Source organism: Dryobates pubescens, chromosome Z (genome assembly GCF_014839835.1).
Source record: "Dryobates pubescens isolate bDryPub1 chromosome Z, bDryPub1.pri, whole genome shotgun sequence".
NCBI classification, from domain to species: Eukaryota; Metazoa; Chordata; class Aves; order Piciformes; family Picidae; genus Dryobates; species Dryobates pubescens.
Genome location: NC_071657.1, coordinates 118,498,626 through 118,508,208, shown reverse-complemented (window position 1 = coordinate 118,508,208; position 9,583 = coordinate 118,498,626). Strand labels below are relative to the sequence as shown.

General features: G+C 50.2%; 1 protein-coding gene across 2 annotated transcripts in view; it reads left to right on the top strand.

The window, feature by feature from the left end:
- The first annotated feature begins 4,426 nt into the window (after positions 1 to 4,426).
- PLXNA4 (plexin A4) overlaps positions 4,427 to 9,583 on the top strand; it is a 538,983-nt gene continuing 533,826 nt past the window's right edge. For both annotated transcript variants that reach the window (XM_054178000.1, XM_054177999.1), the window contains exon 1: positions 4,427 to 4,684. The gene's annotated coding sequence lies outside the window, so the exon portion shown is untranslated. The remainder of the gene's footprint in view (positions 4,685 to 9,583) is intronic.

The window sequence follows — 9,583 nt, the reverse complement described above, 5'->3', positions numbered from 1 at the left end:
GACAACCCCATCAGTCAGCACCCTGAATGAAAGCTAACCTTACAGGCAGAGCTCATCCCATCTCTTCTGATGTGTCAGGAAAGACAAAGCAGAGCCCTGGACCAGCTTGAAAACAGTTCATGGTGATTTTTTTCCACCCTCCAACAGCACGATAAAGACATCCTTTGTCAGCAGCAGGGATGGTGACAGCCATCCAGGAGAGGCAAATTTTCTTCCCTGTGTCAGCAGAGAGGGGCAAGTTAGAATCATAGAATCATTTTGGTTGGAAGAAACCTTTCAGATCATCAAGTCCAACAACCCAGCACTGCCAGGTTACCACTAAACCATGTCTCTCAGCACCACATCCCTTCAGGTATGGTGACTTCACCTCTTCCCTAGGCAGCCTATTCCAGAGCTTGACAACCTTTTGTGAAAGCAAATGTTCCTAATCTTCAACCTAAACCTCCCCTGCCATAACTTGAGGCTGTTCCCTCTTGACTTATCAGTTGTTACATGTGAGAAAAGACCAACCCCCACCTTTTTCTAACCTTCTCTCAGGGAACTGTAGAGAGCTAGAAGGCCTCCCCTCAACCTTTTTCTCTCTGTTTCCCTCAGCTGCTTCTTGTAAGACTTGTTTTTCCAAACCCTTAATTTTAAGTTGTTTAAGCTTCCAGCACCTGAAAGACTAGAAGGTGGAAAGGGGTGAAAAAGAGACATGGGGCAACAAGCTCATAAGCTAGTACCTCCGTTTCCGGGCTTTTTTTCGTTCGGTTTCACCCACTTCAGGTATTTCCAGGGCTGTCAGCAAGCGCGGTCGCTGCAGGTGGCGCTGCGATGTAGGTTTTTAGCTCGGCACAAGCCCGGAGCTGAAACAAGCAGCTCCGGCTTTTAGCAGATTAAAGACCGTCTTGATTTAACAAACATGTGAAATGGGAGGGAGAAGAAAGCAACCCCCCACCCCCAACTTCTTACAAATCCGTTTTTTCTTTCATTTACCCCCCCATTTTATTTATTGGCTCCTCTGTTTTGTCACCAGAGGCAACTAAATGCTAAAGCAAGATGTACATCCTAGGATAAAAGTGGTAAATTCTGTTCTTTGGGTGTTGTTGGAAGTGATTCTTGGGTATAGATGGGATAAAAAGGTACAAAATAAAGGATATTGTCCCACTTGTCATCAGAGAAAAAGCGTCAGCGATCTGTGGCTGTGGCATCAGTATCTAGAACTTCCTAAACAAATATCCAGGGATGGATTTCTACCACCTTTGGGGACCAAAAGGAGTCTTTTTGGGGCAGTGAGAATGGAAATCAAGCATAGTGTGTCTTTGGGGTGGAGAAAACATGGCTTTGTCTCTTCCCAGATGATGTTAATCGCAGCTTGGTCCTGTTAGGTGATGAGTCCTCAGAGGCAGGGTGGTGGAGGTGCCCAATGCCGCTCTGGAGGAAATCACGATTTCTGCTGTCACTGTGGCCAGAGGCAAAATATCCACTTGATGACAACAGGGTGAGCCTGAGTCTGCCTTGTCCTTAGGCCCTTTCACTACAGCTATTCACAGGTCAGAGGAGGTCATTTGGGTTTTCCAGCCCTAACCCTTTTCCACCCCCACTGCCTAGTTCATGAAAAGGCCTATAAATAAAGTCTCATTTGTCACTCACTCCTTCATGAACCCAAACAGCACAGGCATATATTGACTCATGCCATTGTCTTAAGAAGCAGAAAGGATGCCTATTAATTTCTTCCTCCCCACCAGATAGGGGGAAGTAATCTCGGCACATCCAGATTATCCCTCTTTAGCAGAACAACCCTGATTTTAAATGCAAGACTGAGTTTCCCAGAGATTTTCATATGTTTTATTAAATGGAGCTGCAAGCCAGACTGGACATTAAATAATACAGTACTGCTCACAACAGCGGTGATCTTTAGAGGTTACTAACCTGCCATTGTATCTCTCAGATTCCTGTCTCGCTCTTCCGTTGTCATTTCACTGTGTTATTACTCTTCAGGCTTCACATAGTATTCATTTCTCTGAATGAAAACAAATGACTCCTCGCAAGAGGCAAGAGATAAAGAATAATAAATACATTTTATGCACCACCTTAAAAAAAAAACAAGAAAAAGGGAAAAAAAGAGTTCTGAATCCACATCCATCCATCAGGAAATGTAAACCAGAGCTCAGGCAAAACACACACACACACAGAGGCACGTGCCAGGGAGATAAAACTTGTTTTAAGGAAAACATGATCTTGTTTAAAAATAAGTACCTCACAGGATGCAAATAGACAGCCCCCACCCCCCCATGGTTGGTTGGTCATTTTTTTGGGGGGTGTTTTGATTGGTGGGTTTTTGGGTTTGGGTTTTTTTGTGAGTGGCATAAGTTTAAGATAATTAAAAATACAAGACTGGGATTAAGCTCGATTTTCTATGAATGGTAGAGGCTGAGGGGAGGAGGGGGGAGTCCTGCTGTGCTTGGTTGCTGTTATGGTGTACCTCCTGAGAGGCAAGCCCTGCTTCTGATCCTGGGGTGAGTGGTGGGACCCCCTTTACCAGCCACCTCCAACATCCTTGCTGGATGCCTTTATCTTGTATGGAGTAGAGGGGATGCTGCAGAATCCCTCCTAAGATTCTGTCTATCTACCTACCTACCTTTTCCTTCCCTGCCCTGATGTGAGCATGGGCATCACCCCTGAAAGCAGAGGACACCTCCCCACTTGCTTCCTCTTCACAGTCTTTCTTCTACAGACCTCTTTGAGGTTCCCATCCTCGAGGTGTCAGGGCTCCCCCATGCCTATTGGGAGACAGCCCTCTTGCTACATGCCTCCACCAATACCCTGAGAATGCCTCTCTCCTTCCCACCATCTGCTGCCTGCCATGCTTTCTTCTCTGGGAGAGCACAGATATTCTCTGTAGAGAGGAGTTCAGGTCTCTGCATGGTGGGCAATGAACTTGCAGATGGGTTCTGCTCCATGGTGCAAGCTGGCCAGCCAGGCCGCAGCCATCCGAACACCAAACTCCAGCAGTAAGCACTAATAGCTCTAAAAAAATACTCTTGTTCCTGCAGCTGCCAGAAATTAAATGAAGACCTGGAGAGGCAGAGCAGCTTGCAGCTGCTCTCTAGGATTACTGCTCACCCAAGCTGAGAGATTGATCTTCCTCTGAGCCGCCTCACGCTCACTCTGATCAGTTCCCCTCCTCGTTTTGTCCTAGCCAGAGGAGAGTGGCAGGACATACTCTGGAAAGGGGAGGCCGGGAAGAGCTTTTCTGGGGAGGTGATGGGGGGAGCCAACGAGACGCGTTTGAGTCCTTGAGGGTTTGTAGTTGCTTTTTTCTTTTTTCTTTTTCTTGGGTTTTTTTTTGGGGGGGGGGGGGGTGGGGGGGGGGTGGTGGCGGGGTGTGGTGGTGGTGAAGGCAGCGACATTTCCCAATTAGCCCAATCAGGCTGGAGAGATCCTAGGTGTCAGTAGTGAGTAGGAAAGGGGAAGGCACCCGGAGGAGAGAAATCTAGTCAGCCGGAGTTGCAGCCGTGGGAGAGCCGCGGCGGCTGCGCTCGGAGCCCCGGGGAGCGCTCGGAGGCGGCGGCTCCGTTCCCGTTTCCATCGCTATCCCGTTTCCTATCCCCTTGCAAACTTTGAGACAGTGAAAAGTAGCTGGGGGGTCCCCCTCAAGAAATAACCTGCGTCCCTCAGCTTTCTTCCTTTTCCCAGAGGTGGGTGGGCTGGCGAAAGAAGGAGCAACTGGCCACTCTCTCTGAAAAAACAGCCCCACAAAGATAATTAAGAAACAAAAAATGAAAGAGAAGAAGAGCATAAAGGGATTAAAGGGATTTATATTGTAATTCTTATTTCTAAAATTATTATTATCCATCCCTGCGCCCACCTTGCCACCGCACTTCCACACCTCTCTGGCTTTCCCCCCCCCCCCCCTCCTTTTTTCCTTTCTTTTTCCCTTTTTTTTTTTCGGGTGGGGAGGCGGGGGAGAGGAGAAGGAGGAAGAGAAAGAAAAGGGGTGTGCGTGTGTCTCGCATTTGCAAAAGCCTGGGTGTCAAAGCCCCGCTCCGCAGCCACCATTGGAGAGGAGGAGGAGGGCTGGGGAGGAAGGGCTGGCGAGACAGCCGCAGTGCGAGCCCTCCCCGGCGGCCAGGCAGCGGCGCAGAGCCGGGAGCCGGGGAGCGGAGCCGGGCATGGCCCCATAGAGCATCCCCTGCCTGCATCCCTCCTGCCAGCTCGGCTGCCTGTGTTTCCCCCCCTTCCCCTCCCTTCCTTGCTGATTTAGAAGCGGGAGGGGGGGAAGGGCTAGGGGAGGGAGGGAGGGAGGGAGGGAAGGAAGGAGGGAGGGAGAAAAGGGGTGATTTGGGGGGGGGGAATGAAAACTGGAGCTGCGTTTCTTCCCCCCCACTCTTTCCTTCTTCCCCCCTCCCTCCCCCCCCCCCCCCCCCCCCCCCCCATCCCCAGCGCTCTGGGCGAGCCAGACACGGTTTGCCCAGTGCAGAGAGAAGAGGGGCTCCGTGTTCCGCCTCCGTGGAGTATTTGGGATTGGAGAGAGAGACACACACACACGCACACACACACACAGAGACCATCTGCAGTGTCAATGCGGCGCCTGCTCTGAAGACTGAAGTGGGGGGAAAGGAGAGGAGAAAAAAAATTATACTATTTATATATATATTTATCTGCCGAAACCCACCCAAAAGCAAGCAAGGAACCATCCCAGGTAAGGAGCCACCCCCCACTCCATCCTGCCCCGCCCGGGCGGAGGGAGGGTGCCCCAGACGATGCGCCGGGAGGGTCGGTGGGCATGCAGCGGTACCTGCCCTACACACCTGGCAGGAGCCGATGGAAGAGAAGGGAAGCTGGGAAATGTTTACCCCTTCTCTTCGCTTCTCTGAGCCCCAGGGTCGTGTGGAGAGAGTCATGGAACGGGCTGAGCCGAGGGTGGCCGGGCACGGCCCCTCCGCCCCTCCCGGGCCGGCTGGGGAGAGTGTTGTGGGGGGATTCTCAGCGGGGACCCCCGGTATTCCCACCTCCTCGACATCTCCAGCGTGAAAGGGATGCGGTTCCCGGTGTATGTCCCTCGCTCCCCGGGTGCCCGGTCGCCTTTTCCCGCATGCACAAGGCTCAACTTTTCTCCCCGGAGGTAGCGGCTCCAGCGTCGCAGCCCGTCCCCAGTCACCCCCAGCCATCCCCGGCTGCGGATTTTCCTCCCCTCCGGGAGTATTTTAACTCCCTCGATGCTCCAAACCCTTCCCCGGGCGAAGGACTGGAGGTATTTGCAAACTTTTCCTGCTCCCGATGAGGTTGCAGCTGGACGGGGCTAGGGGCAGAGCCGTTTTCCCGGGGACGATCAGCATCCCTGGGGTGACTGTGAATGGGAACAAGGGCCATCCCCTGCGGGGAACACCTAGGAGGGGAGGCGTGGACCTCGTTGTCTTTTCCCGTTTTGCAAGGTGCCGGAGAGTTTGAGTGCCCAAAATCCCGGCTGCGGAGTCAGCGCTCACAAACCTCCCTCCTTCTCTCCGTGCATGTATGTGCTGCAACCGAAACCTGCCTATTGATGCTCTTCGTTTATCAGACATATGCCCTTAAATTATGCAGACAGGGAGAAGTGATGGAACCACCAAGCCACACATGGTTTTGGTGGAAATACGATACTCCGGCAGCAGATGAGTTCCTCCCAGATAAACAAACCCACTTGCTCAGCCCCAGCAGGGCTAAGAGCTGTTTGGGTTTGTAGTGGTTGCATGTGGCTGCTCCATACCCAGCCCAGAGGAAAACCTCCTCCTGGGGCCCCATCTGCTCCCGGTATACTTGGAAAAGGATGGGCATAGGACCTGCAGAACTCGCCTTCCTGGAAAGGACCAGGTGGGAAGCGTGTGGCCGCCTTCCTTTCCCGTAAAAACTTCCACCCCGCGTCTGCTCTGCTTTGCTTCCCAGCCTTGCTGCTCTGCCAAAGAGGTTGCTGCAAGCGCACCTGATTTTTCATGGCTTCCCTCTGTCACTTGGATGCGATGCCTGGGTGGGTGAGATTTTGGGAGAAGCTAAGGGGGTCTGAAGCTTTCCAGGAAGCGGGGGTGAGCAGAGAGGGGAGGTTTGGACCAGTGCTATTGCGGGGATGCTCTTATTCCAGGGGAACAATAACGGTGTCAGGGGATTTTTACAGTCAATGCCACTGCTCACAGCCTTCTTAGGGACTTGTGAACATGCACCAGCCCTACACAAATGTTTTGGAAGGCATAAAGGGTAGGAACTTATTTTCTTTATCTGTCCTCTGCTTCAACTGGGTCTTGTTTATAGACGCCTGTTAAATCTGCAAGCGGGTAGGACCAGCGGAGCACGGGGCTGCTTTGCCTTTGCTGTCTGTGATTTTAATTACAACGTGTGCCTCCCAGTGTGAGATTAGGTGCTTTCTCCCCGATGGCTAAGACACTGTCTTCAGGTCTAGGGGATGTGAGCAGCGTTTTGTTTGTGCTTTTATTGCCTGGGGAAATGTGTGTTTGTTTGTTTGTGTGTGGGACCCTTCACTAGAGCTGGGATTCAAGCAGTGCAACAGATGTGTGTCTGCATTTCGTGTGCAGCCAGGTTTAAACATGCAGCCCCAGCCCCTTCATGAAAGGCTGGGATTTTCTCCCCTCCTCTGCCTAGACCCATCCTCCACGGGGGTGTCTCCTTCCTAAAAGGACCAGTCCAAGGCTTTTCCTTTCTGTCCCATCTTACATGCGTGGCACTAGGCGATTTCAATAAGACACAAAATAAATGACAGCAACATGATCTAAGTGTTGTTTATGTCCAAGATGGGTGTTTTAAAATACAGGCTGATGATCAGTCACAGTGCTGTTGGGAAGCTTTTCCTTGATGGTGGTAACTGCCTTGTAGGCGCTGAAGGCTGGTGTTAAATTCTGTGCAGTGTGCAAGCCAGCACCCAGCTAGTGGAGGGATGTGTGCTATTGCAAACCCTAGGAGAGGTGCTGACCTCCACAGGGAAAGGGAATAGTCGAGCCTTTCCTCATGTGTTCATCTGCTAGCATCCTTCTCTGTACCTGTGGTGAGCCTGGTACAAGACAGGCTAGAGTTGTGGCAAAGCAAAGGGCTCAGCACAGGCACGAGAGTGGCTGAGATCTGCTGCTGGGAAGGCAGGAACCGTATTTGGCAGCCAGATCCTGGGGGGCAGTGGGTTGCTGGAACTGATTTTATGTTGACTCCTGTTTTTGCAGAGTGAGGTGGGGAGGAGAGATGCTGAAGTCCCTTTTGTGTGGCATCTTTTTCCTTTTACTGAATTTCTTTGTCTCTCTCTCCCAATTTCCTCGATGTTACATGGTTGCGATAAAACTGATCTCCTTCCAGAGTGATGGGGTTTGATTTGCGCGCTCTCGTGCTCCATGCTGAAGAGCCTTACGAGCACCTACGATACTCAGGTGTGCTCAGGGTTAACAGCGTGTAAGAATTCATTTATAGTTTAGAAGGGAACTCTGAGAAGCTGAGAATGATGTGGCATGTGGTAGGATCTCAGCTTTGCATTGACATCCTACATAGGAAGGGTGTTAGAGGTATGGCTTTTGAGTTTTGAAGTTAGCAGTGCCGAAGTGTGTGGCTTGGCATTGCCTACAGGTGTTTTCCACAAAATGGCATGTTGCCCTGGGAATCACTAGGCTCTTCTTGATTTATTATTCACCATACTCCCCTAAAGGGAGGTCTCACATAGCTAAGGCTGAAATCTGCTGTCATCTCTTTGCACCCCTTTTTGATGCTGGGACTCAAAAGTCTGGTCCATGAATCCCTCTCCTCAAGTAGAGATGCATTTTGGATTATGACCGTTTCCCACAGTCAAGCCCTCAAATTGCTTGATACTCAAATAAAAAGCCCTTTCTGGTCCTCACCAGTGTGACAAAAGGCTTCAGAGGGCTCTTTCTCGCTCCTTCCTTCTTGCTTGCAAGATGTGGTTAATGGACTCAAACCACTCCAGGCGCCTAAGGCAATGAGACTTCCCGTCTGTGCAGAGAGTCTGGGCAACCCCCTGACTTACTGCAGGGTATCAATGATAAGCATGTTTCCCTGCATGACTGTCTTCGGGTGAAAAGCACTTTATATCCCTTGGGTTTGAGCTCTTAAGGTGCCTGCAGCAGAAAAATACAGAAATAAAGGAGTTCCCCAGTTGTTTTTCACTCAGACTCTGAAGTATTCCAGACCAGTGAGAAAATACTATCGTTCCCTTTGTACAGCTTGGGAAACTGAGGCACGGAAAGGCAAAAGGCTCAGTCCACATTTATTGATGGGAGTCTTCACTCCCATGAAATCCATGCTGAACACCAGGTGGTACTTGTAGAATGGAGCTGTGAGTGGTCCTCTCCTTTGAGCCTGTGCTTCAACAGCCAACAGCAGTCTTCAGCCAGAATAGGACACTTCCAAGATTTTTATTTTTTTTTCCCAGTGAAAATGACAAATGAATGCTCTTGAATGAAAAAAAAAATGTCATCTTGGGTCAGTACATTGGCCAGAGGGCAGATGGGCTCTCATGAGCCTTGGTTCTTGTATCATTCAAATTGAGTACGAAATGCTTTTAGTCACTTTTGGGAATGGAGAGATCACTGCAAAAATGAGATGTGTTGTGATACCAAGAGTCTGCATGGTCATTTTTGGGAGCTGCCATTCCTATTTATTTATTTATAACTCATCCTACTGGAACTCTTTGTTTTTCTTTGTTCTTTGTTGGTGCACGTGCTCTAAGTTTGCCTTGTCCTTGTTTAGTTGCATCCCATAAGGTGCTGAGCAGCTACCCAGGTAAGAGCTGCCAAGCCTGTGTCCTGTATCCCCTACAATGGCTGCCAGTGTGGTGTAGCTTATGTCCTGCAACCCTTCCCCATGGAAAACCAAATCACTCTGTGAACCCTTACAGATGCTCTGAAGGTTTTGAGTGGGCTGCTTTGGGTTTTGAAACCCAGTGGTCATTTCGTTTTAGATACTGCTAGTCTGTATAACTCAGTGCTCAAACTAACATGAGCCTTGCTGGGGACACAAGCTCTTAAAAATATGTTTCCTGGGACCCTGGGGGAAGCCAAATCTTTGCTGAAGTATAATGACCCCAACTGCTTCCATTTCAATAACTAATGTTTAGAGAAGATACCAAATTATCAGAGCAGGAAGGGAGCCTGAAGTTCAGAGCAGGAGCAGTGATTGATTCTAACTTCCATCCCCACTAAGCTGGCTACTAGCAGGTGGCTTTGTCATTACTGGGGGGGTAGGGGGTAGGGAGAGGATTTCACTAGAAAGGGAGAGGTTGTTTTCATACTCTGTGACTTGCTTTCACTCCAGGTTTTGCTGCCAAGAATACTCCAGTATTTTTCAGAAACTGCATGGTGTGAAACAGACACCCAGACCCAAAAGTTGAGAGGCTGAGATTCACAGAATCACAGAATGATGCATGTTCAAAGGGACCTCTGGAGATCATCTAGTCCAATCTGTCAGCTAAAGCAGGGTCACCCAGAGCAGGTTGCTCAGGATTGTGTTCAGATGGGTTTGGAATCTCTCCAGAGAAGGAGACTCCACCACCTGTCTGGGCAGACTGATCCAGTGCTCTACCACCCTCAAAGTAAAGATATTCCTCCTCATGTTTAGATGG